Consider the following 15,431-nt stretch of genomic DNA (forward strand, 5'->3'; position numbering starts at 1 on the left):
CACTGAAGCAAAATCAAGGAATCTCCCATTCACATCAATGATATCTGTTCAATGTCATTCAAAGTCACAGGTCCTCTAAATTTATCATAAATTTGTGAGCATACAGCAGGGAAATTTGAGAAAACTACATGTCTCTGAACTAATTTCACTATATTTCATCCAGAAAATTACTCTTTTAATGGATAGGAGTCAAACAGACTCAAACATACTAAAAACAGTTAGTATGTTTGATTCCTCTGCAGCAAAATGGTCTCCTAATATTGATAAAAGCTCCTCATCAGGTTTGTAGGCCTTTTCTGTCATGCCCATTCAGCCAAGACTCACATGTGATGGAAATAATGTCTTAAAATGGGCTTTCAAAATTCCTTTGGTACTTCTTAAAATTCCGTTGAAAAACCCTGATTTAGTAAGTCCCCAGCCCTAGCAGTCTGATTTATCTTGATGAGAATACACACATGAGAAGGGTACCAAGCTGAAAAGGGATACAAAACTTTACTGAAGACCTTGATGTTCCCTTAGAGAAACTTAAGATAACACTTCTCCATGTGATAGAATTGCTAATGCAAGGATTTCACATTATTAATTTAATGAATATTAAAACTGAGATTTATTTTCATCTAGTTCTCATTACTTTCATGATGAGATATTCGCATGCATATGCATTTGTGTGTAGGATAATGTGCTGCACACCATGACTTAAGGACAGATGAAATGATAGAATGCGTATTCATGCTGCTTGGGGTCCGGTCAAATATGAGGGTTGGGATCTATGAGCAGGTTCAACAAGCAATGGAAAACAAACCAAGAATTGCTTAAGAAAAAATGAACTATCAGAGATGTACAAACAGCGAAAGCACTAAGAAAAAGACCTGTGGCAATGTGTACAGTTATCCAATCAAATGACCAGGAGCAGAGTTGATTAAGACAGAAAACTTTTTAGTATCTATTATTTTGAATGAGATTTAAAGTCATTTATTGCCCACCACTTCAGTCCCTGCAAATCAATACAAAACAGCCTATCGTGTGGCTTGTTGCCTATGCTTTATTTAGGAGTTAAGCTGCTTTTTAATACTTTTTTTTATTATTATTGGATTGTCAGTGTTATTCAGCTTTGCATAGCCAAGCAGGTTCATTTAAACCTATTTGCATTTAATTGTAAGAACACAAATAAGTAGAGCTTAACTTTTTCTTAATTAAGCTCCAAACAACAAATCATCATTACTACGATACCCTGCAGGGACAGAGATTAGAGATACATACCCAGACCTTAAAATCTGGTTTTGTGCCTGCAATGCAATATTTACAAAACTATCAGAACAGTTTGTGTGTTAGGCAAGAATATGTTAACAAATTATGTAAGAATAAGTACTTTATGCAGTTCCCTCTTCCCCAGGATAAAAATCACCTGTCAGGAAGCAGCAGACACAACCAACAGTTATATTTGCTACATTACCAATGAAATCTGACCTTGAGTTCGTCCTTGCCTGGCTCAGGGTCCATCAGCACAGTCTGCCACTCGAGGCTGGGGATCCTCCCATGGTTCCAACCATCCGTCTCAGGTCTGCCCAGCTCGGAGGTGTGTGCAGAACAAACTGCCAGCACCAGCTCCCGTCTTGCTGATAGGCAACTTTGGCCATCTGTGATTAGAGACTAATTTAGGACAGGAGCAAAAGGGTTTCAGGTTTATTTCTGCATTGCCTTAGCTTGGAGCAGTTCAAAGGGATATGTTCTACTTTTCAGTATCAGAGGATGGATGTGAATCATAGGCTGAGCATTTCAGGGTGGGCCAATGTAATGAAGAGAAGAACTTTAATTTATACGGTTCATGTTAAGAGTGGCTGCCAGGCCAGTCCAGAAGACCACTGACTTCCTCAATACACTGCATCTGTCTGGCCATGGACATCTGAGTGCTCTGGTCCATGATTAGTTTCTGGGAACTAAAATAAAATAAATAGTAATGAATTTATATAGTCGTATCACCAATATTCCCACTGAATAATCATGAGGTGCAACCTAAAGATTTCTGAGCATTTATTAAAGACTACAGTTCCTTTCTTTTTAATTTTCTTTTAAACCCTGAATCGTAGATGTTCAGGTCACATTTTCAAAGGTTCATTAGCACTGAGATGTCTATGACCTTACTTATTTTTCATTTTTATTTATTTTTGGAAAGTTGATACTTTTAAATAGCTAATGGTCCTTGAGTTTTAAGGCAAAAAAGACACGCTATGAGTGTCTGGTTCAGAATTCACAGGATCATAATGAATCACATTCACTAAAGTGAAGGACTTGACCTGCAAATAATATCTCTGCATGATGGTGTGTGAGAGAGGAAGAGAAGAGACAGACAGGTGGACACACATTCTCTAGCTTGAGCCAATTGCACAAAGTCAGGAAGCACAGATAGATGTTTTAGGATTTTCCTATGATTTAGGATTTTCCTGTGAATGTTTTAGTTGTGAACTGTTAACTATTGGAGTCTCCCTTCTCAAATTAGTCTTAACATTCACTTCAGATTAACAATTAATGAAATAGCAATTCCTGCTAGTGACAATCACACATGAACTTTAAGCAGATATTTCCCTTTCACTTTTATCTTCTGAGCCTCTAGATATGCTTCTGGATATTCAATGCTAATTAAAGAATGTGGAGACCATGCTGGTACCTGTGGATAAACTTTTCCTTTGGGAGATCTTTTGCCATTATTTGTGAAGAGTTGAGTTGACTGAGGTGAGCTATCCAAGGTTTTCTTTTATTTTGTTTTCCCTGCATTGTACTTCCTGCATTCTAGAGCTGAGAAGTTTTATCTCATCAGTTGCAGCATTATTCAGTACTGCTAGCTGTAATCATAGCTTTTGCTACAAACCTCCTTTGGTTTATTACTTCAGCTGATTTGTATAATTAATCATATTCTGTGTTTGCTGTTTCCTCCATTCTAACATTCTCTTTTCATTTTGCTGGCTTCAGCCACTCTTACCAGCTGCTTACTGGAAAAGTGACCTGCAGCCAACCACTCTGTATTTCTATTTTTCCAGTGTTGATTTTGACTGAAGGCCTGTGTCTACCATATTTGAATTTCAAGTGTGTTATCTTAAGGCATGCTGGGCTATCCAGAAGAACGAATGGAATCTCTAGGGAGGTCAGACAATGAATGACACCTTGTTCAATTTATATTACTTGTACTTAAGCGATACAAGCCAAACCAGTAAGGCATTTACCATCCATTCATTTAAAACACTTCTGTTTATGAGTTAAGGAGATACTTTTAAGGGACCTTTGATACTTTGCTCCTAAGTATAAGATGGTTATAGATGAACGATCTGCTGCAGTACTGGCTGTGAACAGAACCTGAATGTCGCCATGATGATTCACAAGCCTAATTCAATATTGCTTTTGCTGAACTGCTATTAACTTCAGTTTTGGGTGTGTTTCATATGACTCTTACAAACATATGTAAATGGTAAAGTTGTTAAGTATGTAAAGAATGTATCACTAATAAAAAAGTTCTTTTGGCTATTCTATCATTAGCCCTTATGAATCTTATCCTACAGGTCAAGCATTGTTATTAAATTCTGTTAATGACTTCAATGTTTGTTGCACTTAGGCATTTTCAAAATTGGACTACTTACTTGCAAAGGTGGGGAGACTTTGAGCCAGAGATATTTTCCTCATGCCATCTTAAAATACGATGAAAACTTGAGTGATGAATGCATATATTTATTAAGCTCCAAAACAACATCACCCTTTGAAGTCTGAAAAACATCAGAAGACAGGATTTGAACAAATTATTATATTATTGAAGCAATATTTTATTTATAAATGCAGGTGCTCTGTTTGTCAATAGGCAATTTCTTCAAAAGAGGTGTTTGATCTCAACTAGAGAAAAATCAAGAATATTGCACTTCTGGAAGAAAAGCAAACATTGTGGGACATAGAAAAACCAAAGTAATCAATTCACTGCATGTGGTACTTGTATCTCAACTGCAGACTGTCTAACTTAAGCAATAGGTAGAATGACTGGAGAAAAATCCAGGGAATGCAAGAATAATAAGCAACCTGGAAACATAAGATATAAGTGTCGTTTGAAGAAATGGAATTTGTTTAATATAGGGAGAAAAGGTCAAGAATAAAAATTCATATACACAGCAAGTGCCTGAAAAGAATAAGAAAATAATCTGTTCTTCCTGTCAACACAGATAAGATTAAAAATATCCCAAGGGTCTTTAGCTGGACAGAGAAGACAGCAGGGATTGCTAAGCACTGAAACAGATGGCCCACATGGGCTATGAATCCATCCCCCAGCTAGCCTGCTTGGGCTTTTAAAGTAGAACTAATGAACAAAAGGACAGTTCTAATTGGTATTAAGGGAAGCAGAAATACCCTTTAAAGTGACACGGCTGTAGTATGTTCTGGCAGTAGGACATGACAGCTGTGTGTGTGGGGGTGTTGTAGCACTCAGAAATAAAGGACAGCAGCTTCACACTCTCTCCACTGTGACTCTGGAGCTATGTAGTCTCCACCTGGTAGCTCTGAAAAGATCACGTAAATTTGTGACCAGAAAGCAAAATACAGATGATTTTTGTTGGTATTTATTTTGAATGGACAAATATTAACAGAAGAGGGCAGCTGGACTGCAGTGACTAAATTGCTATGTTTATGTGTTTTTCTATTTTGGTATCTTTTTTATTGCCTTAATCCTGTGTGGGGTCATTCAAGACAAATTGATGTAATTCCTTTTTTTTTTTTTTTTGATAGATTCTCTGTTATCATACAGCTGGAGAACATTAAAAAACCCCAAGCCAAAAAAACAAACCAAAAAACCCCCAGATTACACTTAAACCCCCCCCCCCCCCCTTTTTAAGATCTTAAATCAGTCAAATACTTGATTAACTTCAGTTTTTAAAGATCAATTCTGCAATGGCACCCTAATGATTACCTTAATGATGCATTGATGAGCTGCATGGCTGGAGAACTCAAAAATCTCTTTGCAAGAGTGAATTTCCCCGTGCAACTCTCACCCTGATGGTTCAGGAAGGACAGACTCTATTTCCATGTCAAGGTGCAGTGGTTAGAGGCCTTAGGTAACACAGGACATTGATGGACATCCTCAGAATAGGCTCTTTCATCCTCCTGGGCCTTGTTTTCCAGGCATTTCAGGCCTTTTTCATTCAGCAAGGATACTTTATTTCTGCTTTATATGCCCAACTGCTGCCTTAATAAAGGAAATAAAGTAGTAGGAAATAAAGGCACAGGTGTAGAAATAAAGGCAGAGGGAAAAAAAGTGGGCTGCTCTCAGGTCCAGTCTCCAAAGGGATAGGACACAAAAAGGGTAAGGATATAATTCTTTCTATTTCACATACTCACACCAGTGGGACAACTTGTTTTCCAGAATCAGACGAAATGTTAAACAGCCTCTAATAATCTGCTTTTCAGACAGGGAAAAAAAATGAGACAAAGAGATGTATGTGCTTTGCAGACATGTAATTCAGGTTGGAGTAAAAGTAGAAAATTCAGCCCCTCCATTCCCAGGCATTTGCTCACTCAGTGGACTGGACATCCTGACTGGACAGAGGATGTAAAGTTATGTTTCCATAGAATGACATGATTTTTGCAATTTTATGTGTCCACAGGAGCAAGAAAAAGAAGAAATAAGGAGAAGGCAATTCAAGGCCCCAGCAAAGTTCTAGCTTTTTAATTCTGTATGTTTATTACTTTCACACCTGATTAAAATGATGTATTATCCAATCTCCATATTTTATTATTTTACCCTACTTACCTTTCACTCAAGTGACTGACCATAATTCCCTGCAGTCATTCTGATAATGAAAGAAGTCTCTTGATATGATTTCCTCCATAGATAATATAATATTCATCAGACCTAGATAAGATAAATGATTTATATTGTGAAAGTGAAAGGAAGACACCTTCAGTTCTGTTTAAAACTGAAATTTTCAGGTATTTTTAACAGTGTCTTATTATATCTTTAATATGCCAACTGACTCATTTTGACTTCAGATCAACAGGCAGAAAATGAGCTTTTGGTGAAACTAAGAAAGAGGTGAAACCAAATTATAACTTTTATGTAATAATATTGTCTGGTCATAATGCACTTTCTTCATGCAGGTCTGATTTCATGAGGGCAATTTGATTAATATATATGGGGAAAAAAAAGGGTTTCCATAGAGTTGAAACTGCAGAATTAAATCCTGCTTCCATGGAATTTAATGAGGACAGAATTCAGACTCTGTCCTTACATTTTCAAAATTAACCTTATAAAATATTTAAAATATTTAGGTCTGTTGAAATGCTGGATCTAAGTTCACAAAAATCTCCTCACTACCTCGAAAAATGCAGCTATTTTAAATTCATGCTATGAATCCATTTTAGAGGAAAAAAAGCATTTACTGGTAGGAAAAGTTTTGGACTTAATATTCTGCCTTAGATTTAACAACATATAGCAAGGAGATAAAATCCATGGAAATAAAAGAGAAAGCAGTGGAGATGTGTGCAGGAAGCGATAATGGAACTCTAACTCTGGAAGGCTTCCTGAAAGTAAATTTAGGGAAAAAAAAATCTAGATTGGACAATTTAATCAGATACTAAGGAAGAATAGAAATAATCTTGGCAGTTCTCTCTCCTGAGCTCTACTTCAAGTGGAAAATTTTCATTTCACGTAAGCCAGAAATGCAAGTGGCATCTCATGTTCTTATCTTTCATTGAATGCTTGAAATATTTGGAACTCTGGAAAAGAGAAAAGGGGAGTTTTTTGATCAAGTACCCTGGACAATGCCAGCATTTCTTAGGAAGAAAAAAAAGCCAATGCCAAGAACAGAACAAATTCACAATCTGAGAGCTATTTTCTGTTAAAACCCACTGCAATTATTAAAGAAGAAAAATTAAAGATAAATATATGATGTATTAAATATTTATAACTAAATAGGAATTATGATTTAAGTACCTGGAAATCCAGGAAATCAAGATTTCTTTGCAGCTACTTGAAGACTTTATTAGACTATAAAAGAATACATTCCTTTGATATATTTCAAATTGTATTTGATAATTTGATACTATTAAACATCTAATCCAGTCAGTATAATAACCAAGGTTTTACAACACACAAAAGAAAGAGAGGGTGGCAAACCTCTTGCTAAGGATCCTAAGGCAGAGAAGAATGAAAACCTTCAAGTCTGAGTCTGTGCAAGGCTCTGTCCTTTATCCAAGTATCCTCTATCAAAAGCCAGTGACTTCTGATGTCCTTAACACAACACTGGGCTACATAATGCTGTTCAACAGAATGGATCCAAGGATTTTCATTACAGGAGTAAAGCCTGGCCTGAGATCCTACAACTCCCAAGATCATTCTTTATTGCTTTCATCACTGCAGAACTCATTCATTGACCAGGCTGAATGAAAAGACTCAATCTATGTATTCAGTTTGAAGGGTGATGATGCAGACTCGTAACTCATTCACCATCCAAGGTTATAGACATGGACTCCTGCATTTGCTGTTTTATATATGCAACTCTAAGAATTAAAACATTCTTTTTAAAGAAATCACTCACATCACTGGGGGTTTATTATCTTTAACTGTTTACCAAAATGTATGGGAAGAAACATCACACAAAAGGTTGTTTGAGGAACATTCCATTTTCCACGTCAGATGGGTACAGCAAGGAACTGAACATGGTGTTTGGTATGAAATGTCTTAGCAGCATCTTTCCCAACCTCCTCGAGCAACTGCACTTACCACTGACGGAGTAAAACCTGTAAAACAAATTGGAAGGAACTGTTATTTTGTACCCATTGGTAAATTACACGACATTTCTGCCAAAAAAGCCTCACAAACTGCCACACCAGCTGGAAATCCTTCAGTTTAGTATAACAAGTGCAACCCTGAAGAGCTTTTATAGATATGACTAATTCAGTTTAGCTTCATTCTAAATTAATGCATTGGGACAGCCAATAGTAAAGCTATTAAAAGAGTGAAATGATGGTGTAATTGTAAGAATTTCTCCCTCAGCCTGCATTTAGGAAGACAGTTTTAGCTACATGGGCCTCCAGTCAGTAGCAGAGACAGGCATACATTACATTCAAAGTTACATGAGGTTTTTGGGGACAGGACTTGAGGAAAACAGTGCTTCCCACTGAACAGCACTATGTGTATGCATATGAAATTTATTTTAGTAAACATGACAAAAGGGATGACACTGAAATTAGACAAAGGTGGCCCCCTGTCAGGCAAAAGCCTGTCCAAGCAGATGGGCTTTCCAATACACTTGAAGGTCAAGAGATTCTAAATCACCAAGTGTGTCAGTAACTGGTAGTTTATAATCTCTCTCTGCTGTAGCTACTGAATCTAATCTGTTCATATCTCAGCAGCTAAAAGATAAGGTCCTGAAAGCAGATATCCAAGAAAACTGAAAAAGAAACCAGATCCTCTTTTCTAAAGAGAAAAGAAATCTTGTTGGCTCTGTTTGGATCAGGGTAAATAGGGAAGTTTATTTCCACTGTGGGCTTTCACATAAGCAATGCTGTGAGAATGAACCCTCAAAGACAGCAGGCTGTGATGGTTTGCAAGGCAATGTCTGCCAGTGAAGGTGGAAACCTCTCTCAGGGCCCTGGGTTCTCCCCTGGGGCACCCCAGTAGACGGTGAGGGCCCTTTTGCAGTGAGGTCAGGGGTTGATAAGGTTCCAGTTCAACATCTGCTTTTACAAGCAAAGGCTCACCCATGGAAGGAGAAGCATTGGGAGGACAAAGGTTCTGCACTGGCAGCAAATCTTCTGGGCAGCATCAGGCACCAATCCCACCTCTCTCCAGCCCAGTCTCAAGAGAGAGGGAGGAGCAGAGCTCAATCCCTCACCCCCAGCCCAAATCTCTCAGTATCTCTGCCTTTTCCAAGAGAAAACACCTCAGCTAAGAGTAGCCAGCTGCACCCTTCCTCTTCCTCCCATCCACATCTTTTGTTCTCTTAAGTACCCATTGTTATCATCTCTTAAGTAACAAATACCAGAAAATTCCCTGAGAGAAAGAAAAGGAAAACTCCTTACCTCCAGCACATGCAGTGGATATTTAATTCCAAATAATGATGTCTTAGTATTATAGTTCAAATAAACAAACAAAAATGCTATGTTTTGTTGTGCTGATGAAGGTCTTGGATAACGGTATTAAAATAAGTGACACTAAGTCTATGTGAAAGCTATGAATCAAAACATAATTTAGGGTTTTCATAGTGAAGTTTTCCAGGACTGGGTAGTCAAAGGATATCAGAAAATTTAACTACGCTAAATTGTAGTGGCTGATAAACCCTCATTATTCATGTACACTTTTTAAAAATCCATATGTTCAACTCAATTTCCTTTCTGCATTTACTTTTTTTTTAATCTCTGTCCCTTGTGTCTTAAAAGATTTCATTTGAACAAAAGCACCTACAGCCACTGATACATGTCTGTTTCTTTCAGTGAGGTTCTCTTGCCTCTTAGACTTTCTTCTTGATTAATCTGTGTTTACTTTCTCTACCCACTCTTTCTCTCCTCTCCTTCTTCAAATGCTCTTCCTTTGTTTTGGAAGGAAAAAAAGTTCATAGAATAACTAAAAACCAACCTGAATTCTCTGATAAATTACCATAATCTAAAACTCAATGAAGAAAATTTTAATCACCTGAAAACACTCTTTCTTACCCTATTAATCAATTTAAAACTGTGATTAATTGTCAGCTTCTGTGAGAATCAGTGTTTTATAATGGTTGCTCATATGAACTGCTTTCTAACCTATCTTTCCATTTTGAAAATGTTTTTCTTATTTAAGCTTTTGGAGACATCATGGTCTTGGCAAAACTGGAACATTGTCTATTAATCAAGGCCATTCTTACAGTGTGATACAAGAACATGGAAGGAAACTATTTCTGTCTGAAAGGAAGTTCTCCTCCCTTTCTTCTCTCAACATGCTTCTCTTTTTGTCACAGGGAATCTTTGAATCCATCAAGCTTAACTTGGGCATGTTAAATAACGCACACAGGCCCCCACCCCCTCATTCCCCCAACATGCCAGATGGAAAATAAGGAAAGTTGTTTTTAAACACTGGAGACAATATGACTCACTCAATCTTCCTAGATGTATACTGACCCTACCAGATCTTATTCCTGATTTCTGTTCTAAATCTCAAAGTTACAGTTTGTTTTGAGAACCTGAATGACTGTCACCAGTATTCTTAATAGCACCCTATTTTGGGATTCCATTTATTTACCCATAGTACTAGCTCTGCTCTCTATTTCTTTGTCAAGAGATACTGGAGGGATTTATGTTTTAGAATAATGAAAGATGCCTCTCTGCATACCCAGTATCACTACAAGTCAGAATACGGACTGATATTCTTTAAAAGACTCATCCCTTCTGTCAACTCAGCACAAATGTTTAGTGCAGTTCAGGGTTTCAGCCAATAAAATGTCAGGTTTTTGCATTTTAACAAAATGAAAATTTTGAACGTTAGTGAAATAAACAAAAGAGCTGATGGCAAAACAATATGCATGTTTAGCACTTCTAAGACATGTTTATAAATTCCAGTCACCCAAATGAAAAATATTTCACAGACAAACCAGAAGTGTGAGGACCAGGCTGACAAGTAACTATACAGGAGATTATACAGTTGAACAGTACATGAATTGGAAACTACTGTGGTTTGGACCAAATCTGGTTAAAAACAATAGTAATTCATTAGATCAGCACCCCCATCAGATGCACCATATGGTCATGCAAGCACTTGTGCCAGAACAAGTGAGAAAGAACCATGGGGACAGGGATTAAATGAATGGAAGGATACTGGGATTAACCTTTCAGGGACAATGCTGGCTTTAAATGTTTGCAAAACAGCAGAGTAACTAGATCATGACATTTCAACTCAGAAAAACAAAAACAGCTGAGGAGATATATAAAGAATGGCAATACAAAAATTTCATAACTGAGCTCCCACATAAAATTTCCTCAAAAATAATGAAGGTGACAAATTCTTACTTCAATTCATTCTTCAGAATGGGTGTGTACCAATTTAAAATTATCTGGCAATCCTATTTGTACAACACAGCAAAATTATTCAGGCATTATCTTAAGTTAATTAAAATGTATTAACTCAGCTACTTTGAGTACCAGAAGTTTTTATATACAATTGCTTTCAGAGCTACTTCTGTTGTGTTTCAGAGCTACTTTAAAGGACTTGAAATGTTTTCATTAATTTGATCACCTCTGTGACTAAAAAGGAAAAAGTGGTTTCAGTTTTTTTCTATAAAATTGACTATTAAAATAAAAATTGCATTTTTTGATCTACATCCTGTATTTCTATTTTCTCCCTTGTTAGATCTTAGAGAATGAAATAACAAACTGGAATGGATAACCAGAAACCCATAACAGATATTATCTGTAAATTTCTTTCAAGTTCAAATGCTGACCGCTTTCTTTTATCCTTCCTCAACACAGAGGTAGTTTACATTTAAAGTTCCATCCATGACAAATTCCATAAAACACACAAAGGTGTTTAAGCCTGAACATATTTGTGATGTCTATTAAAATTTGAAACTTGTTCTTTCTTTCATTTATTACAGTGCTTTGTTTAGTCACAGGTCATATTAGCAACTCTTTTTGATATCATCCTTATCCTAGAACAGGGCAAAGACAATGTTCCAGTTTTGCCAAGATCATGATGTCTCCAAAAGCTTAAATAAGAAAAACATTTTCAAAATGGAAAGATAGGTTAGAAAGCAGTTCATATGAGCAACCATTATAAAACACTGATTCTCACAGAAGCTGACAATTAATCACAGTTCTAAATTTAGATCTGAGTCTTGAAATCCATTTTCCTTGTAGTGTTCCAGGGACATTTTTGTTCTTGAGGGAAAATAAACTCACAGCCCATTTACAAGCTAGCACATAATCCTGTGGCTCTCAAAGAATATAAAATAAACAGCACTAAATCTCCTTCAGTTCTTTATCTTTCCCACTTCATTAAAAAAAAATACTTCAAGTGAAAAATGTTAATAACTAAGGCTCTTCGGCCTATGAGAAATTACATAACAACTTGGGGAAATCCATATGGCAAAAGTTTCAAAGTTGAACCACAGTTGAATTTGAATCACCAGAGATATCTTTAAATAAAATTAGTGTAGTGAGAGAAAGATTAAGTATTCCAGAGGGCTATTTCTGCTTGGTATGATTCATGCTGGAAAGCAGCTCACTTTCAAGCTAATAAGGCCCAGCACAAAGCCAGGGGAATTAGGCACCATCCTGCTGAAGGAAGGCTCTGAGTGGCTGATCCTGGTGCACCTGCACGTTTCTATTACTATCCCAACAAAAAAGAAAGATATTAAGGCTCTATTAGCAAGGAAGGAGTTTTCATATTATTGCAGAGTGTCTTAGTAAGAAAAAGTCTTTGTTTTATCGATTTGACTAATAAGTTTTAAAAACCTGCATAGGGATCCAGGGGCAAATGTTGGATAATACAGAAAAAATGCAAAAGTCAGCATTCAGAAGATCCAGTAGCAGACTGGAGTGTGCAAAGCTATAACAAAAGAATTGGATGACAGTGAGAATATTCACTTAGGGCAGTGTCACACCCTCACCAATGTCAGAGCCACTCTCATACTCTGTGGATCTCAGTCCTAAGCAAGATGCAGACCTGAGCTGCATAAAAAAATCCAGAAAGTAAAAAAGTAAAATGTTGTATGGTAACATTCAGTTTCTTATGAAATACTAAACAGCATGTTTCAAGCTTCAATCTGTGTACAGGGAAAATAGCTAACTGAAGTTAATCAAGGTGTATTTTGTTTCTAAAAAAAAATGGACAAATTCCAGAGTCACGTACAAAAATCAAAAACAAGTATAGAAAAAAAAAAAGTAGGACTGCTACAAGGAATTAAGTGATAGGATCATATTCTCTTGTCATTTTATGGGAACAATTTTCAGCCTCTGTGAGTTTTTATAAATGAACTATTTTTACTCTCCCTTGAATTGATGTTACTCTCTGTTGAAAGGCAAATTTGTATTAAAACATACAATCATTCTGTACAGCACTAAGGCCTCCCCACCTCTTACTTCATGTTTCACACACTTTTACTGGCCCTTCCTCACAAACCTGTTCTTTTGAATTAAACACCCAGATCTTAAAATCTCTCTGCAAGAACATATTCCCTGGCAGCATGACTCACTCCAGTGTCTTAGCCTCATTAGTAAGCAAGGCAGATGTCCAGATTCCAATGCTGTCTGTAGCACATATGTTTTATATAACATCTCATTATTTATATATAAATGTGCAGTGCCTTATCCTGGGAATACAGCACCAATTTTTGGTCGAACATTACTAAGATTCACACAGAAGTGTCTTGTTTATTTTAGTCCATTCCATGTTTCTCTTCTTTAAATTTTGCTGTAAATAATGCTTATTTAGGAGAAAGCAACCCTCTTTTGGGATATTTTCCCCTGAATGCATTGCATATTATGAAATGTCAGTGGCAGAATCTCTTATGGTGTAGCAGTTGACAGTCTGCATACTTTAATCAAGCCTTAAAGTTTTAATTATACTGCTAGAGGCACTGCATTTGCACTTATTTTCTTTAATAAAGATTCTGTGAGAAATTTTAAAAAATAAAAGAACAAAAGGTAGAGTTCCCTGGGAAGAAAGAGAAACGAACTCCTCTGTTTCTTAAACACAGATAAATCTGAACAATCTCTATGAAATAGTCATAGAGTGTTTTAGGTTGGAAAATACCTTGAAGGTCATCAAGCCCAACCTTTAATCCAGCACTAAACCGTGTCCCTAAGCTCCACATCTACAGGTCCTTTAAACACCTCCAGGGATGGGGATTCAATGGCTTCTCTGGCTCCTGTTCCAGTGCTGGACAGCCCTGTCAGTGAGAAAAGATTTCCTAGTGGTGTAGAATCATGGAACATCCTGAGCTGCAAGGGATGCACAAGGATCATCAGATCCATCTCCTGGTCCTGCACAGGGACACCCCAAGAACCCCATCATGTATCTGAGAGGGCTCTCCAAATGCTCTGTGAGCTCTGGCAGACTGGGGCTGTGACCATGGCCCTTGCGAGCCTGTTCCAGATTCCAGTGAACAACCTATCCCACTAGAAAACTTCCTCTGGCTCCACTTCAGGCCATTTCCTCTTTACCTCTTGTTACCTGAGAGAAGAGACCAACAACCACTTTTCCCCCACCATCTTCCAGGGAGCTGTAGAGAACAATAAACTCTCCTCTGATATTCCTTTTTGCCCATGCTGAACACCCCCAGCCCCTCAGCTGCTCCTTGTAGGCCTCTCTAGGCCTTCCCAGAGCTGCTGCCCTTCTCTGGACCTGCTCTAGCAGCTCAGTGTCCTTCCTGAATGGAGTGGCCCAAACTGGACACTTGAGGTCCCTCACAGTGTCCAGTGCAGGGGACAATCCCTGCCCTGGTGCTGCTGCCACTCTATTTGCTCATGCAAGGGTGGGCTCCAGCCTGGAGCACTGCAGGGGCTGCTCTGACCCCAGACCTGTCCCTGGGGCTTGTGGAACCTCAGACCACTGCTCTGAGCCCATCCATCTGGCCTGTCCAGGGCCTTCTTCAGAGCCCTCCTGCCCTTCAGGACACCTACACACCCAGCCTGGTGTCCCCTACAAACTGCCTGAGGCGGCGCTCGAAGTCCTATGCTGGACCATTGATAAAGATGTTAAATAGGATCATTGATAAAGATGTTAAATAGGATCATTGATAAAGATGTTAATAACCCCAGTACTGAGCCATGAGAAACAAAATTTGTCACCTGCCATCAACTGGATTTAGCCACCACCACTCTGGGTCTGGCCAGCTTGCTTTTCATTCACTGAACAGTGCACCCAACCAAACCATGAGCAGCCACAATATAACTTGGGGTTTTTACACCAATTTTTTACAAAATTGTATGTTTGGTACTATTATAATGCTTTTGGATACTATAACTGTTCTAAAAATTGCAGGTCCTTTAAATAAAATTCTCCTCCCTACCCATTTCCCTTTTTTCTCTCTTCTGGCACTCAGTACAGGAGTGGGCAGCCCCGTGCAGTTGGAAACTGTGCACCTGAACAAATACAGATGTAAGAACAGCGTGTGTCCTGCCCTATTTAAGCTCACCTTGAACAATTGTTAAGGCAGGGGATTTTAGCTTGGGAAATATAATGTCTTACCAGATGCCTGCTGTAGGAAAGAAAGGCACCATTATGAAATATCTGTTGGCCTTTGAAATTGATTAAAGAAAAAAAAGCAGAAAGATCCTGCTGTCATCTATTGAAACAGAATTTCTTCTCAGAAGGACAGCAAAATTTCTCATCAAAATTTGTTTTATAGTTAAATGTTATGCTATCATTATTGAAGTCACTATGTCAGATCCTGTGGAATAGTATTTTTAATATATATGTATTTCATTAAATA

This window comes from Zonotrichia albicollis, chromosome 15 (genome assembly GCF_047830755.1).
Source record: "Zonotrichia albicollis isolate bZonAlb1 chromosome 15, bZonAlb1.hap1, whole genome shotgun sequence".
In the NCBI taxonomy this organism is placed as follows: Eukaryota; Metazoa; Chordata; class Aves; order Passeriformes; family Passerellidae; genus Zonotrichia; species Zonotrichia albicollis.